The sequence below is a fragment of the Sciurus carolinensis genome, chromosome X, assembly GCF_902686445.1.
Source record: "Sciurus carolinensis chromosome X, mSciCar1.2, whole genome shotgun sequence".
In the NCBI taxonomy this organism is placed as follows: domain Eukaryota; kingdom Metazoa; phylum Chordata; class Mammalia; order Rodentia; family Sciuridae; genus Sciurus; species Sciurus carolinensis.
In genome coordinates, this window is record NC_062232.1 from 19,258,671 (window position 1) to 19,277,800 (window position 19,130).

The window sequence follows — 19,130 nt, forward strand, 5'->3', positions numbered from 1 at the left end:
TCAGGGACTTCATAGTCTGCAAAGATTGAAATATTTATTCTCTGACCATTTGTAGAAAAAGTTTGCTTATCTCTGGTCTAAAGTAAACTAGCTTTGTGTGGTTTATGTTCTTAATATTTCAAGACTTTGACACCACTGACCTACTTGGAATTTGGTCCATTTTCTTTGTAGTGCTCTTGTGTCATTCCTAACTCTTGCCAGTATCTTTTTGTCCCTCCACGTAGAAGTAAAAATGAATTATTTAGTATTTGCAAGTACCACTTCTCTGTATGGAAAGGGATGAATTGTAACTTTCTGGAGTGGGGGTTTGGCCAAAGAAACAATTCTTGCTTGGCTCTCTGAGTTGGCAAAACTTTAGGTGATGACCTTGGCTTCTCAGAAGAGGTTTTTAAAAATTTTAGCAAATAGGAATTTCAAATAACTTGAAGTGTAGCCCTTCAAATACCTTTGATGTATTAACACCCAGACATTTCATATCCTGAGATTTATTTATAAAAGTAGGTAGAATTTGATTATTGTTGATCTTAATGATGATGAGATGAAATTCTATAACAAAATTTTTCTTTGTATATCTGAATTATATAAAGGAAGTAAATTAGTCAACTGAAAAGTACCTTATAATTTTGACAAAATGTTCATTCTTATTCATTCTCTCATCTTTACATAGGCTTCTGAATCAGGAAAGATATATTCTATTTCTGATTTACTGAGGAAGATATGGATTAAATGATAGACTAATAGTTAATACATATTGGTAAAGCTGGAGTAAGAATCCAGACCTCTTGACTTCTAATCCCATGTTCTTTCCACTAAGCCACTTGACAATTTACTGTGTGCAGAGTATTGTATGAAGCACAGTGGGAACTTCCAGTGAAATAATCTTACAATAGTACTTATATTTAAATGCCACTTTAAACTCCCCCTCCCATAAACATTTATTTACTCTGCTGAAATTAGTACATATTAGATTACTCTTGTTCATGCTGTCTTGTTTAGAAGCTGTCAAGTGAATTTCTATACACTTGAGTTTTACATTATAATCGATGTAACACAATTGGTATCTAGAGGAAAAGCCTTTTATCTATTAACTCCTCCTTTATCAGTTCCATGTTCCATAAGAAATAGAGCTAAAGCAAGAAATCCTTTGTAATTTTATTCTTTCACTGATAACACTATATAGAGGATGTTTTAGACATTTTTTTAATAAAAAATGGGAAACAACTTCTTGGTGTTACAAGTTACATGGTTTTTAAAAGGATGAGAAATAACCGTTTTAGTACTAGAAAAAGTGTGTTTTATGTGAGAACTGAATGGCAGAAGCTGCCCTAATTTACCTAATTAGAAAATGTGGAAGCAAATGAAAGAATTTATAGTTTGTTACCATATTGAAAACATGGGAAATATTTTTTTTCTGATTTTAAAATTATCATATGATCATTATAAAAATATGGGCACTGCATAAAGTTGACAAAGATTTATCCATGATCTGCCAAAGATATTTACTCTACATTAACATTTTAGTGTATTTCATTCTAGTTAATTTTCCCTCTTGAACTGTAACATACACATCCTATAATTGTCAGAAAAGGCCATGACACGCTACTATAACACACAATTCTCAAATCTCAGGGAGTTTAAGCTACAAAGGTTTATTTCTAGATTATGCTTCAAGTCCGTCATAGATGCTTTGAGTGCTGTGCTCCATGGTACTGTTTTCTCAGCACTGTACCTAGGCTCATAGGAAACCCATCTGGAAGCTACTATGGCAGAGGATAAATTTTTCTGGAGGTCTTATGCCAGAAATAAAATGTTTTTGTCTGATGTGATAAACATCACTTCTACTCTCAATGTATTGTTCAAAACTACTCATGGGGGCCAGGAAGTGCCATTATATTATCTGGTCAGAAAATGAGTGAGCTAGAAAAAAATTGGCAAGCAGAACTACTGACCACTACAGACACCTATTGAATTGACCTTTTTTTTTTCTACGTTCTATCAAAATATAAAAGATACTTCTCAAATAGAATTATGTTAAGTGAATGTACTACAATCTACATAGATAATACCCATTGTTAGACATTTAAATTGTTTGAAATATCTCAATATTTAAATATTTATATGCCTTAGAAATGAATATAAATAAAGATTTTTTTTTTTTTGCCATTTGCCTTCAGTTCAGAGAGAAACAAGGATGGGCTCTTTACACCTTATAAACAAAACAAACAGGTAATTTCCTTTAGTTGTGCAAGTGATGGGAATGAGGAAGTATACATCCCAATGATACCACAAGAATTCCTCAACATGATATCAAGAAGTCAGTTAGCTCATATAATCACTTGGTTGAGTCTTTCAGGTTTTTGGGTTCAGATTCTAGTACATAAAGCCAACTTGGGGGCTGGGGTTGTAGCTCAGTGGTAGAGCACTTGCCTAGCATGTATGAGGGACTGGGTTTGATCCTCAGCACCACATTTAAAAAGTAAATTAAGTAAAAGTATAAAAATACAATAATATTATAAAAACAAACAAAAGCCAAGAAAGAAGAAACATTTACAAGTAGTTCAATTGTTTAACTGGAAGTACTACTTCACAGAAGACAATGTCATATTTTGTATCAATGTTCTGTACTGACTCATCACAATTCTTCTCATTAGAGTTATGAGTCCCCTGAGATGCCTAAAGAGGTAATTTAAAAAAAAATTTTACAGACTACATTTTGATTGTACACAAATGGGGCATATCTTTTTGTTTCTATGGTTGTGCATGATGTAGATTCATACCATTTGTGTAAACATACATGTACATAGGGTAATGATATCTGTCTCATTCCACCATTGTTTATAACCCTGCTCCTCCCTCTCATTTCCCTCTATGTAATTTTTTTTTGCAATACCACAGGAATAATATTGACTGACAGTCCTGAAAAGAGAATAAAACTAGCCTTTTTAATTTGACTTTAATGCTTCTTACATATTCTATTAGTGCATTTTGAATGTCTTTTATTTTCATAGTGAGTCACTTCAAAAAGATTATCATGGACTTTTCCAGAGTGAATGGCAAATCCTTTCCTTTGTAGTGACTTCCTTTTTTAACTGTGAATTTTCTTTTATAGTATCCTATAAATATTCAATGTGTTGAACTTTGTATATTTTTTAGTGGCAAATCGAAGTGAATCTTTGGGACACATACACACATCTTCAGTATAGTCTGTGCATGGTTTGATGACCAAGGTCTGATATTTCTAAATACCAAACTCTTTGAGAGTTGTGTTCTTTTAATGTTACTATATCCCTCATTTTATGTATGAGATTAACAGGAGGTTTTTCTCCCAACCACCCCACCCTTCTGTGAACTTTCATGGAGGGTAAAAGTCTGTTTTTACTGTTTGTGAGTAGGTTTATCATTGAAGATGGATTCACCAATAGCATGGAAAGGATTATGCTTCAAAGCACAAAGGATGTGATGGAAAAGTTTGAAAAATTTGGGGTAATAATTATGGATAATTACACATTCGGGAAGAACTCAAATATGTCCTTAGGCCTTTGAGGTATAGATGGAAGGTCTCCAATAGTTTCTATTATACTCCCATAAGGCTTAGTGTCAGCATGACTTACAAGTACCATTTTCTTTGGCTAACACTTCCTCCTCCTCTTGCTAGTGGTCCTTACTCATATAGTTCCCATCACTGGGAAAGAAATGTCGAAAGACAAATGTTTGAATTCACATACTAATTTAGTGAAGCTAGATGAAGACTCAAATGAATGTTTGTTTGATGTTAGTCTTTTAGGGTTGCCAAGCCATCTGCCTCATTCAGCAATGGTCTCATTATTTTTCAAGCTTATTCTGCATTTTGTTGATAGATTTATTTAATAGATTTTCAGGAGCTGTTTGCCAATCTTACTCCCTCTTTCAAAAAGCACCCAAAACAACAAGAAATGATCTATGATGGTCTTTCTGCTTTCCTATAATGTCAGTAGGAGCAGGGTAGAGTTGGTTAGGATGTTGAGATACCATTTTAGATGGAAACATCTTTCAATGAAGATAGTTGACAGTTTAATATTGGATGAAGCTTTCTGAAGGTCACTCTAACATGTGCACCAGGATAGCTGATGAGTTCAATTTTATGGATTAAGTTGTTATCACTTTATTGATATGCCATCTTTTTCAGCCTGGTGTCCTCTTATAGCTTAAGAGTTAGTATCTTATCCTAATATGAGAATTTAACTCAGTGCTGGTTCCTAGAATCAGAATAATTATTTGCCATCTATGGAGGTCTTTAAAATATATTTTTATTGACATTTACTTATAACTGGTATTCTTCCCAAAAGTAGTTAAGATAGATTACATGAGATCAAACAGAAAGCTAGGATAATTTTAAGGAGAAGATAAGATCCCTAAAGTTAGAGAGGTTAATTAAAAAACCAGTAATTTGAAATGATGTAATTACTGGCATAAATTCGGAGGTTAGCGATCTATGACAAACATTTGATAAGCTTATCTACAAAATGATATTTTAATATGTTGCTGAAATAGATTTAATATCATCATTAAAACCTTGTTCATAGGTAGAAATGGCCTATCATAAAGTAGCTGATGGCTTTCAGAGGGAGGGAGAGGTATTCTTTTTTGTTTTCTCTCCTGAAGTAGGGTCAAACAGGACATTATTATACCCTTTAAGAGAGGAAGTCTCAAGTGGTGGACAGTTCCTTGTTTCCTCCATTGTCTTTGCTCTGGACAAATTTGGGAGCAAAGTTAGTTGAAATGGAGTAACCTAGTTTCTACAAGTGTGATATATTGTGGTTTAACAACTTCCACCTCAAAATTCAGTTATTACTAGAGAGTATTAAGTTTCTCCATCATGTGGATACTATAGAGTGTCAGAGAAAAGAAATGATTTCAGATCAAGGGATTCTTTGGGAGAAGGACAGCCACCCATGGGTGCCCTGCAGATGAAACTTTTGAGAGCCATAGATCATTTTGATGGCAGGATCAGGAAGAGAAAGGGAAAAGAACAGCTGCGCTGGAAGGAAATGTGGTTCAGAAAGAAGGAAAAGCTTCAAAGAAGAATTTACTTTGCATGTTTACTGCATGTTTTAGAGATGGACCACAACTGGGATTAATCACATAATGTTGAGAATCCACTCACTGAAACCCTTTGAAAACTGGAAGGGCGCTTCCACCTTCATACTATGAAGCAAATGATCCAAGTGGTTAGTCACTCTATATGGAACTGTTCATAAATCGGTTTTGCTCTCTGATTGAGTGTTTCTTGGAAATTGATTGTAGCAGTCTTTAAATTGGAAGAAGATTCTAAATTGGAAGGGTGTCAACAGTCATGTTACTTTGCCTCTTTTCAATTTGGAAACCCTAGGTGACCTGCTTAATGTATTGTTAGATTTATGGTATCAAACAACTCAATGCCTTATAGATGGAGAGCATTTTGACACAGAATAAACAGCCTCCATAGTGCTAACATCCTCTTAGGAAGTACCCTGGACATGGCAACCACTGAGTATACAGTAGGAGGGCTGCAGGGCTTATGATTTGTTGTGCAGAAACACTAGCACCATGCTGAATGTAGTTTGTGGACTTAGAACACAAAGTCTACAAACAACATTGCTTAAGGCTGTGTTTGACTTGCTCTCCTTTACAGTTCTCTTTCTGATATTGCAGAATTTTTATTTCAAGTGCATCTGGAAATACATAGGAAAAAAGTTTTCAGAGTTGAAGGGAAGAATAAAGAGTGTCACTTGGGGAAGTATGAAATAATATTGAAGTAAAGCAGATCTCATAGTTTATCAGTTCCAAGTAGTGCTTTAAATACTGAAAATAGACTGTTTATCTTTAAGTGACTTATTTTGCCATGTTATTTGTGTTTAATTTGTGAGAATTTATACACACATACACACATATATACATACATACATACATATCTATATTGCACAGTCCCTTAAAGAATGAAGTCAGGGCAGATATCCATTACATATAGAGTGAAAAAGCAAACTGAAAAATCAAGAGGATTCTACACTGTTCTGTTTTATGTCTATATTCTATTCATATCAATATTCATAATTCTTATATCCTGAGATGGTGGAATGAGGAAGGAAGTCCTACAGGATGGCTGCACACTTTTTTAGAACAAATCTCTAGGATATTTATCTCTTTCACTGTAAAGGCAAGGATTTATTGATGTACTTACTCCTTTCAAGCATTTTAGTTACAGTTTTGATATGCGACTGAAATTCTTCTAAAAGAGTTCTGCTTGACTAAGGATATTGATCATTTATCACTAGGTAAAATTCAGTTCAGCTGCATGAAAGACAAATTTTAGCTCAACAATTGAAGGCAATTGCATTCTTGAGGAAATATGAATTATTCTTTGTGAAAGTATTATCTCTAGGGAACATGGAGGGGAGTTTTAACAGTTGACTATCAGGTAGATTTGAAGACTATTTAAGCATGAAGGATTTAGAAGTTGTATAACCACCTTAATTATTAAATAATAAGGCCATTGTTATTTATAGTTTATTCTCTCCATTTTACTCCTTCTAGGATCTATCTCTATGTGCCCTGTCCTTCATACTGTAGCCTGACCACAAAAGTTGATATAAATATCCTAGAGATTTGTTCTAGAAAAGATTTCAGTCATCTAGTAGGGCTTCTTTCCTCATTATACCATCTCAGGATATAAGAATTATGAATATAGATATTAATAGAATATAGACATGAAACAGAACAGTGTAGAATCCTCTTTTCATTTTAAGTTTGCTTTTTTACTCTGTATGTAGTAGATGTCTGTTCTGACTTCATAATTCTATAAAGGATTGTGAGGAAAAATGTATAAGTTCCACAAGATTCCTTTTCAGCTGTCCTCAGGTTTAGCCAATGGGAGGCATTAATAAGAACTTGGGGAAGGGAGGAAGGAAACAACGGATTATTTTTTCCCTGCTGTTTCCCATTTTAGTACTGTGATTTTGGCTTTAAGTTAGTTTTCTGTGATCACAGTTCCTACCAGGAAAGTTCTTCCTCCACAGTTCCCTATCTCACTGGGTTTCTGTAGAGCTATCACCTCTTCTTGCATCCTCAGATCTAATAGTGGTAACAGCTTCTGATTTGTGCTAATGTCTGGGTGTTTTGGCACCTCTTGTGGATTTCCTTCACCCAGCCCACAATTTTGAAAGTCTCTTGAATCACACTAGATTTTATTTCTTCCTGAGGCCTTGATGGATACAAATGAGAAGTAATTCATTGAAGACCATATTACGAATTAGTGACAAATTTGGTAAACCTCCACTCAGGACTCCTGAATTTTTCCTAGTACTCCATCTATATGACATATCTGCCTATTTTTTCTCTTTCAGAAAGTTTTTGGAAGAAAGGCCTTGACTCTTGAGAGGTCATTAATGCATTTTTAATCTCTATTGGTCTTGGTTAGTACCTATGTATATGGTAATGGAACCTTATAAGTATGGATACATCCTGGAGAATCCTGTCCACTCCAGCTCCAAATTGCTTTGCAGTTCTAACCTAGATGTAACAGGGAGAATGTGGCATGAATGAGGAAAATGCATTTGGATGAGGGATAAACTAGTTTATCACTGTAGAGGAACTTCTTAGATTCTATTCCTATCTTGTTTTTTTCAATATAAAAATTAAGTTAAAATTTGCATATAGCAAAATTCATTGGTTTTTCTCTGTGAGTTTTGACAAGCACATATAATTATATAACTTCTACCCAATCAAGATGCAAAGCATTTGTTGTTCCAAATAACTCCTGCCAGTTGTCCATTTTGTAGTCAGTCTCTCCGTCCACCTTCAACCCATCAACCCCTGATCTGCTTTCCATTCTTATATCTTCACCTTACCTACAATGTCTTGTGAATGGAATTATAGAGCATGAAACTTTTGAGTCTAGCTTCTTTCACTTAGCATAATACATAGGAGATTCATCTGCATCTGTGTATTAGTAGTTTGTTTCTTTTTATTATTGATCAATATTCCATAATGTTTATGTACAGTACTTTGTTTTTCCATTCCCTGTACATCAGTGGAGGGACATTTCAATTTTTTTCTAGTTTTTAGATAATATGAATAAAACTGTGATAAACAGTCATGTACAGGCTTTTATGTGAACATAAATTTTAATTTCATTTGAGGGTGAGATCGCTGGATCATATTCCTGTATTATGGATTATGCCTATGAGAAATGGCCAGTTTTCTAAAATGTCTGTACTATTTTGCATCTTCCCATTTGTGTGGCTTTTATTTAAAAAGAGAAGCAGTTATTAGAACTATATAAAATTTCCCTGAAATACACTTTAAACATAAATGCTAACAAAACAAGATCTATATTTTCCAATGTTTGACAAATACTGAACTGAAATTTCTGAGCTTCTTAACCTTATTAGGTTCTTCTATTTCAAAAATCAACCCTACATATCAGCAGAACATAAGGCAATGAGAGGAGGTGGATGAAAGGATGAGGAACATTTGATGAGCTTTTGAACATGAATACCTATTTTCCATTTTTAGCAAAATGAACCCAATCATTAGGAATAATATTCTTATTACTTTGGGAGCTAGAAAAGACATTGAATATGGAAAACAATGATAGTAGGACAAGGAATCTTTCACTTGGCATTTGTATGTGTCTGCCTTGTTAGTTGTTTTCCAGGTTCTTGGAATACATTTGGTGCCCAACTTGTCTGTTTCTTAGTTTGGAGCAGCCTATTGATTTTGCTATTGTTGAGCTCCAAGGCCAGAGAAATGGATAGTGCATGTTAACGACAAACCACAACAATCTCCCCTTCTTGTGACCTGCTGCTGCTCACTGTGTAGGGGGCAGCTGCCTAGTAGATGTGAATAATTGATTTTTCAGCTGGCTCCCCAGCGTCAGTCATTTTCATCTGTCAGCAGGTGAAGACATTCTGCAGCTTCTGACTGTCCCTGGCTCTGAGCATGTGACATCTTTGCTTAAGAAGGCCTGCAACATGGTGACTGTTAATTGCCTGCACTTGTGAAGTGAGTTTTCCTGGGCTCTCATCCTCTCCCCTCCAACCCATTTGCAAGTATATATTTCTGGGCTGATTTTTTCCCTTGAGTTGGATTGGTTGATTAGCTCTGGGGAGCTGTGATTTGTCACCCCTATCATTATTTTCTACTCTCAGATTACTGGTAATTAGAAAGCTGACCAGGTAGGGAATACAACATTAGAGGCCATGAGGTAGTGACCCCTGGGTAGTCTTGAGTATCAAGCAACCCTTATTGTGTAACAGTAAATGTTCTCCCTATGCTTCTATCAAAATCAATCACATAGGTGTTCGCTGAGATGGGCAATAGAAAATTCTTCTTGCCTGTAGGAATCTATAAGCTAAAGAAAATCATGTTAGGGTTTGGGAAGGGTTTCAGTTCTCTAAACTTCTACAAATGAGGTGATTGACTTTTTCTATGTTTATAAAAATGATAATAAATGAAATATATGAGAAGTAATATAGAAACTAAATTATAACATTATAAAAGTGTAAAAACCTTCCATGACCCAGAAAGAATATACAATCTATGGATACACATTTAAAAACTGTCATTATAATATTTATACTGTTTTGTAAGCCTACAAAACAGGATCTATAATAGTATCTCATGACCCTCTTTTTCTGTTAGTAAATGGAAATATGCATCATTGTTTTCAAAAACTTAATAATGCTGCACTTAAGGGTGAAACATAGTATATTTAACCAATCTTCCATTTTTCTTATGTTTTAGTGAATATTACAAACAATGCTGCAATAAATTTCTTTAATCAACATATTCATGTACTTATTTGACTATTTTATGGGGCAGTTACTAGAAGTAAAATTGCATCAAATTCTGTACATTTATAAATGGTTCTGTATATCTACATATATACATATACATATATAAATGGTTGTGTATATATACATTAAAATGTTTTATATATAATGTTTTATAATGTTGTGTATATATATATATATATATAAAATATTCTCCAAATCATCCTCCAGGAATATTTTACCAATTTACTTTCTTGTAAGCAAGTATATAATATCTATGGGTATTATCATTCTTTTTGTCTTTCCTAAATTGGCCAGGAGAGCAATGGTAACTTATTAGATTCTTATGATTACTAGTGAGAACAAACATTTTTCATGTTTTATAAGTCATTTACATTTTCCTTTTGTGAATTGTCTGTTCATAAACTTTGTCCACAGAAAATGATGTATTTTTTTCTGTTTCTTTTTATTTACAAGTATTCTTAACATACCAGTGATATTAAACCTTTGTCAAATGTATTTTGTTCATGGTTTCTCAGTTTTCTGTAGATGTTAGTGATTAGGAATTTAGAAGCTGGAGGCAAGACTGCATAGATTCAAATCTGGCTATACCCCTTAGTAGCTGACCTTAGTATCTTACATAACCCTTTTGTGCCCTAGCTTGTTACCTAATAGTATCTGTGTCATAGGGCTATTGTAAGGATCAAATGACTTAAAATGTATAAATTACTTCTAATGGTACTTTCTGCTTTGTAAACACTGTAAGTAATCATTACTTTTGATTATTTGTTAAATATAATATATGCCATTAAGAAGTCTTAAATTTGTGTGTGTTCAAATGTATCAATCTTATCATCTATGATTTCCACCTATGGTTCATGCTTAAACATATTCACCTGAGCACTATTTTAAAAAGCCTCAGCCATAGTTTCTGTTGATATAATTCTAACATTCAAATTTTAAGGTCATCTAGATGGAAAAACTCTAAAACTTCCTCTTGTGTCATTTTGTATAGGTGATGCTGGATTTATTGTCATCTTTGCTGCTGATTACTATTCTGTATAATTGCTAATGGAGCATCTTGTTCAGGAAAGTTATTAATATATTTCACAATCACAATATGGCAAATAATACAGTGTCCCTCTAGAAAGATTTGAGATTTTTGCAGCTGAAAGTTTTGGTTGTGTAATTCTTAGGAGATTTTCTTTTCAGCTGTGTCATTTTTCACTAGGAGAGAATGACAGAAATGTAGATATCAGAGCCTGGATCAGAATTATTTATGGTAGGTTGAAAAGCATGTCTATAATATTTTGCTTTTCTCTTCATCAAAAAGTGGAGTCTGTTGCCCCACTCCTGTGTTGGTCATGCAATTTTCTTTAAGTGATAGAATGTAGTGTGGAAGCTTCAAACCCTATATTCTCTTTGAGTGCTGCCCTAGGACGATCATACATTAAGAGGTCATGGATGAAGGTCCATATGGAGAGAGAAGTTCAGCTATGGCACTTATTCCAGATAAGCCCACTCCCCAGCTAACTTGCATGAGTAAGTCGAGAGAGAGAGAGAGAGAGAGAGAGAGACCAACAGAAGAACCATCTGGTCAACCTACAGAATTGTGTAAAACAATAACTTGTTGTTTTTAAGTCACTGAGTTTTGAGGTGGTTGGTTTATAGAAATAAATTGAGCATAAAATTCTAGAGGATTTTCATCTCAGATATGCATGTTTTCATCAGGAGTGTGTGGCAGAAAATAAATCTAAGATTTTCACAAAGTTTTTGTTATCCCTGTTTGCCAAAAGGTATGCAACTACCCTCCCTATTTTCAAAATTGTTTCTACCCTAGATTTATTTGTTTATTGCTATATTTTGAAAGAAGAGGATTAAGGGTGCTATTTTGGAACTGAGCCCATGTTTATACAGAGCTCCCTGGACTAGCTGTGTACTAGTTGCATCATTTAGCTCTTAGTTGTGATTTTCATATGTTGAACTCTTACAAGTGCCAGGCGATTTTCTGATTTAAAATTCCTAAATCCGTTGTCCCTGAGGTTCTGAAAGTTCTCTGTGATTGGGGGTTGGAATCAAGAGGCATTCATAATGCAATGAAGGATTTTGTTTTGGAGTTGGAATAAGCTTATGTAAAACATAGGAAACTAATTTATCTTTCCAAGTCTGTTTCTTCAATGGAAAATAAGATGCATGAATCATATGAACCTCAAATTCCTTTCTAATTCAAAATATATATAATTCTCCTTCCCATTACATTTCTCCTGAGAATTTTGAAAATGTTGCATAATGCTACTTGAACTTTGTAATGTTTAAAATGCTTTATTCGTCAATGCTATTATGGATTGCTTTCAATTTCTTATCTCCTGCTTTACTAATTTATTTCCTGTACTACAGGCCAAATGAACTCAAATGATGTGCATGCACTAGTAACTTAATAATTTTTATCAATAAAACCTGTGCAACATGTATTTTACTGTTTAAAATGATCAAATGAGGGGACAATCTGTACTTAATAAGGTCCATAAAAATCAACTACAAAAAGTAGTGACTTTAAACCAGTGTGATTTTGTTTCATACTTATGTGTATCATAGGGGTGAATTTTCTGGTCTAGGCCAGCATGGCTGTTTTAGTCATCCTTTTCACTGCTGTGATTAAAAGATCTGCCCAGAACAATTTCAGGGAGGAAAAGTTTATTTAGTGGCTCACAGTCCATAGACAACTGGCTTTATTCCTTGGGGCTTGATGTGAAGCTGAACATTATGGCAGAAGTGTGTGGTAGAGGAAAATGGCTCACATGATGATCAGGAAGGAGAGTAGGGGACAGAGAGAGAGAGAGAGAGAGAGAGAGAGAGAGAGAGAGACAGACACAGACTGAGACTGATTCCATTCACCAGATACAAAATATATACCCCAAAACCTCACCCCCAATGCTCACCTCTTCCAGCCATGACCTGATGACCTTCAGTTACTACTCAGTTAATCCCCATTAGGGGATTAATTTACCATTTGGGTTAAGGTTCTCATAACCCAATCATTTCTCCTCTAAACCTTCTTATATTGTCTCACACATGAGCTTTTGGCGAACATCTCACATTCCAAACAATAACAATGGCCAATGCTGTATAGTCTAGTATGGCTTCATTCAATATACCCAGTGTTTAGATTGATGTCATCTGGGGTAACAGGGGTGACTTGGGCACATCATCATCAAATGAGCTAGCCTAGACTTGTTCCCCTGAGGTATTTTTAAGGCTTTCAAGAGTAGCAACAAGAAAGAGTAAGCTCCAATGTGCAAACACTTTTCAAACTTTTTCTTACATCATATTTGCTAGTGTTCCATTTGCCAAAGTAAGGTCATATAGTCAAACTCAAATTTCAAGGGGTAGAGTAATAGATTTTACTTCTTGATGGAAGGAGCTGCAAAGTCACATTGCAAAGGGGCTAAGTACAGAAATGGAAGTAACTTGTGGTCCTTTTTCTTACTATCTACCATGGTGTCTGAGATTATGTACTTCAATATTGATCTTTGTCACCTGTCACCTCTCACTAAACAGCATATGTATCTTCATTTTCTGAACATAATTCCCTTGAAAAAGTCATTTCCTTCCTTTTGCAAGATTGATAATAACCTCTATTTCACTTCAAATGTAGGTTTAGAAAATTTAAAAATGAATACAAGAGGGAAGAAGATAAAAAAAAGTCTAATTTTATTATTTGGGTGTAACTATTATCCTTTTACTTGTATAAGGATCTAACATTATAAAGATTAAAAATATATTCTTATTGAATATCCCAGTACTATGGTTACATAAAATATATATGTAATGAAATGAATACAGAAACCCTATGGTTCCATTACTTTAAAATAATTTTGGCATTTTTTTCTCTAGAACTTAACCATAGTGAGTCTTTTAATGTATAGCTAGGGTATGGGTTAGCATCAACAACAAAACCCCAGTGACTTAAAAAAGGCATATAAGATAGATGGATAATGTAATTATTTCTGTCTTAAGTGAAAGTTGAAAGGTAGATGGGTAGTTTAGATTGGGAAAATATTTCTATTTCACCAAGCCATTCAGTGACCCAGGCTAGTGGGTCAACTTTGCCATCTTAAATATGTGGTTTCTAGATCTTGGTCCAGAGTGAAAACTGTAGTTGTGGCTTTCTCAAACAGAAAGGAGGAAGAAATTGTCTCTGGAAACATTTTCATCTCTGAGATGATTTGAAATTTGCACATAAGACTTTTCTCTCACATCACATCTGCCCAAACTTAGTCAAACAGCTACACCTAGCTGTTATGGTAGCTATGTATCAGATAAAACTTGGGGAGGCTATTAACAGAAGAAAGAAAAAAACTAGATATGGGGGAACACTTTGAAATTTCTGTTATTTTAACCAAATCATATATATCTAGATGAAATTTTCTCCTTAGGAATGCAGCTATTCTGTGGTAGATGTCCTTTGCCTTGTTCTGCCCTTTATTCCTCACTGTTGAGGCAATTGCACTTCAATTTTCCTTTGGAAAACTCTTGGACCATGAAGTTTTAGGTGGGACCAGTGTCCTCTCCCACTCCTCATTATAGAAATTTATATGTAATCAGTAGAACTTTATGGGTGTTGTTTTGGAAATATTTTGAAGGCGAAACTTTGTTTTTCTCCTGCTGAGAATGTTGAGTGGTTAGGATGATCGATAGGAAAAAACCTACTAAGAAAAATATATGAAGGAGGGAAAGAGGGAGGGAGGGAGGGAGGGAGGGAGAGAGAGAGAGAGAGAGAGAGAGAGAGAGAGAGAGAGAGAGAGAGAAAATCCTGAATCCCAAAGACATTATTTCAGCTCCTGGTTTGAACCACTCCTGAAGTTAGACTTTCCCTGGACTTTAAATTATTCAAAAATATCATTTTGGATCATTTTTAAATAGATTTCTGTCAATTGCTGATTAATCCACTCACCACAATCCTCACTAAACTTCATATCCTTTAGGACTCACCGCTTTTACATGTAGAAGTATTTGAACTGAAATATTGTTATCTAAGGTCAAGACTGGTTCCAAGTATGGTCTCACTGACAAGTTTATCTTTGAATCTTTGGTGGAATGATATCACAAGTTCTAGTATTTTGTCTTCTGGACCATCAATTGTTACTGGCTTTCTCTCCTCCTTGCAACACTTCTATTTCTCTTTAACCTTTCTTCCTACTTAATACAAAAATATAGAAAGGAGTATAGGAATTAGGTATTGAGGAGGGAAGACATGGCAGTAGAGGAAGAAGAACTTATATATTAAAAAAACTCACCTATTTTGATCCATTAACTTACCTTTGTTCCAACTCTCAAATCGAGTGATTGGATAGTAGAATTGGTCCAGAGTTAGGACAAATTGAAAATTGTCAGTAAAAACGATTCTACCAGTATTGCGAGTGGCAAGAATAGGATGTTTAGAGGGAGGCCAGTGGCATCCAGCAGAGACCAAGCTTTTGGAGTGTCATTAAATTCATTATATGACTTTTTGTATTGCTTTCACTTTTATTCCATCTCCTAACAATTTGAGGGTTAAGGTCAGTCATTTCCCTATGCTTACATTTCTTTTTTGTAATGTACCTACCAGGACCATGACATGCAGAAATGCTGTTGATTTGTTAGTAAGATTTTAGAACAAATCACTACAAAATCTGCCATGCCTTTTATTATGGTAACTGATATCAAGTTTTGGATGCATAGCTATTTATACAAATGAAGAATATTATGAGTAATAGGGGAATCCCACATTAGTTCTTTCCCTTTATTTAAAGTTTATGGTAATTTAATCCCTGATAAAGGATCATACAAAATTAATCTTCTCTGGGAAGGGAAAGTCAGTCAGATACATGATATTGGTTTCAGTCTACTGATAGGAAATCTCATAAATTCATCAAAATTTATTGTTTCAAAAGGGAGATAGTGGTGAAGTTCACAGTCATATTATTATTAATGTTATGCTCTATATATCCATTATAATCTGCAACCATTTCTGGCCACATGACCTACTGCTGACTGCCTCCAACAGTACCCTTGAGGAAGGTGTTGGCTAAGAAGAGCAGGTAGAAGAGATAGCACAGATAATGAATTTCTGTAGACTAGCTAACCCCCTTGGACTCTATCATTGTACATGCACCAAATAGAGTTCCCTGTGGCAATATTTTCAATAGACTTGAAATTTTATCTTCATGAATTATTTTGGCCAGTGTGGATGAATTTCAGCACTATATGAACATATTATAGTCTTATTTTAAAAAGACATTGCTCACCATCCCTATAACAGACCTTTTAGCTGACTTTTTGTTATTTTTCCTTGTTATTGTGTCTCGGCAGGAACCATATTGGAGAAAATCAGCAGATCAACAGAATGCTGCTGGTGTGCTAGAGCTTTTGTTTGTGCCTGTGTGCCAGTATAAACATGAGCAGCATTTCAGTCACCCCCCCAGGGCTCATTATTTGAAGCCATTTCCACAGCATGGTATCCCACAATATTAAGGAAAAGTTGAGTCCACTATTACTAGAATGAAACTGAGAATAAAAGAACCCATTCTTAGTGGAAAGAAAATTTGTCCATGCTCAAACTAAAGGAAATAACCACAAATGCTTTTTATTGTTGTTAAACCCAAGCAGACTTATTCATTGGACTAAAATACTTACTCAGTCTCTGAATTTCTCTACATTCATCTTGATTAATTTTTATGAATTTTATTTTAATATGTTTTTAGAGTCAAAAAATCTCATTAACTTTTCCAAAGCCTTTAAATGGTAACATGGGCATTCCTTTTTAATTTTATTTGCAAATCTTATTGCTAGCAAAGAAATACAACAGGAGGAAAATGAATAACGTGATTGAAAAAACAACTCTCACCCTCCCATTTGGAGATGATATTCTTTTTCTAAAATGCTCATTTTTTGTCGGAAAATGAGTTTTGTAGGTCAACTGACATGTAGCTGGTTTATTGTTTCCACTCAGCCAATCAGTCAATCAGAATCACAGCAGGTGGGAAATTCTTTGAGTTATCCAATCAAAATCATCAATGTTTGATACCATTATAACCCTTTTTAAAGAGAAGACTGACATGGGTTAAATCTGCTTGTGGTTGGGCCCGAGTGCTAAGAACAGAGTTGAATCTATGTGTGAAAGCTGTTAGCCCTAAGAATAGTCCCAATAGAAGTTAACAACATCCTTTTCAGGAAAATAATAGCTATTTTCATTGCAATGATGGTGTTCTTTTTCAGGGGTATCTTCTGAGATTGACATTTTTACTATAAATGTAGTTCAACAAACTTTTATTGTGAATATACTATGTCCTAGTACGGTAACAGGTTATATAAATATTTATAAAATTTCCTATTCTCCTAATAGTACTGCAAAGTACATGTTACTGTCCCCAATTTATAGAGGAAAAAAATTGAGGCTTGGAGAGATTAAATATCTCAGAATCATGAGCTGATAAGTGACAAAACCAGAATTTGGGTCCATGTCTACCAAATTTATAGTCCGTGATTTTTCTGCACCAAATTGCCTATTTAACCATACAATATATGCATTATTCCCAAGCACAGGCTCTTCCTTTTGACAGTGGCCTAAATATCCATTTAAGTGGTACTTTAGTGGAAAACATTCTGTGGGAGTCAAAAGACAGTAAGAGAAGCATAAGCCACTTTGCCATTGGTATTCTGTAGAGTGTCTCTGTTGATTTCACTCCCATTTTAGAATATTGCATTTAATTACCTGTCAAACATATATCTTAACTTTCTGGAGGCAGGAGGGTCAGCCCAATTAGTGTTGTTATTTTTCCATTTAGTTTTCTGAATATACCTAATGCATTTTAAATCTTTCCTCAACAATAACAATTTTAAGTAGAGATCTTCTTAAGAGTAAATCTTTTAACCCTGAAAATCTTGACATAAATTAATTTAATTGTTTAAATTGGAGAATCACTAAGAACATCCAAAGATGGGTGCTTGACCCTTTTATTTATCTTTCAGGGCAAATAAGTGTGATTTTAAAATCCCTTAGAACATGTTCTATTCTCAATAGAATCTGAGGATTTTTTTCCTAGAAATTGAGCTTTGAAACTTTTCTTTTCAATATTTAAATTGCTATTCCACAGACCTTTTCCTACTGGTTTTGTTCTTGCCTCCTTGTGCCATTACTCTAGAGAAAAAAAAAAAACTATTGCTTATATCCTTGAAAGTCATTGGAGAAGGAAGGATACCCTTAGCTTAGTTGGCAAGAATGAAACATTGATAAGACCAAGGCAATATAATTATATTAGGAACCATTTAAGATTTTTGGCTCAGTTAGCAGAAGTTATTTCCAACTAGACTATTCAGACTTCTAATGAGTGTGACCTTTAACATGGTATCCAGATTCTACCAAGGAGAAAGATCTCATTAGATATTAGTTGTCTGTACTTGGGACACTATGCAGTTTATAAGATACTAAATTGTCTACAACTTATTTGATGACTTCATTATTTCATGCACTTTTTAAAATGAGGGTTTTTTTTTACTTCATTTCAAGAAAATTATGTACCTCTTATCTGTTGAATTTGTCAAACACTCTCCACAAATACTATCAAACCAAATATTGGTTACTTCAGTGAATTTTTTGAATAAACCCTGGGAATTGATCCAGACACATGGTACTATTTATCATCTTATTAATTATTGCCCTAGAATCTAATTTGTTTACTGGAGTGTGAATATATTTTCCTAGGGATTTTAGACTTTTAATGCAAAAGTTTTGCTGTTGGCTTAGCTCCTTGTCTGTGGCTGTGTACTTCAGTTTCACTCTGGAAATTCATAATGCCATCATAATGTTGTATAGTTGTTTACAGGTTTCAAAAGTGTGCTCAAGCTTGGATGTATTGGTTCACACCTGTAATCCCAGCTGCTTGGGAGGCTGAGGCAGGAGGATTGCAGGTTTGAGGACAGTCTCAGCAACTTAGGGAGACTCTGTCTCTAAATAAAAAGTGTTGCATATGTAGCTCAGTGGTAGAGAGCCCTGGATTCAATTCCCAATAAAAAATGTGTTCAAGGTTATTATTTTATCTGATTCTCAAAACAATTTTGTGAGGAAGGCAAATATTTCTATATCCTTTTAACACATGAGGAAACTGAGAAATATGTGGGTGGAGACTAGCTTAGTGCTGAAACAAAACCTTTTACCTGTTTATCCAGTGTTTTTCCACTTGTCAATCCAGTTCAATAATTTTTTCTTCTAAGTTATACTCATAGTAGTTGTATTAGGGGATCCTGTTATCATATTTAAGATGAAATAACATATATATTTATATCATTTCATTGATGTTTTAT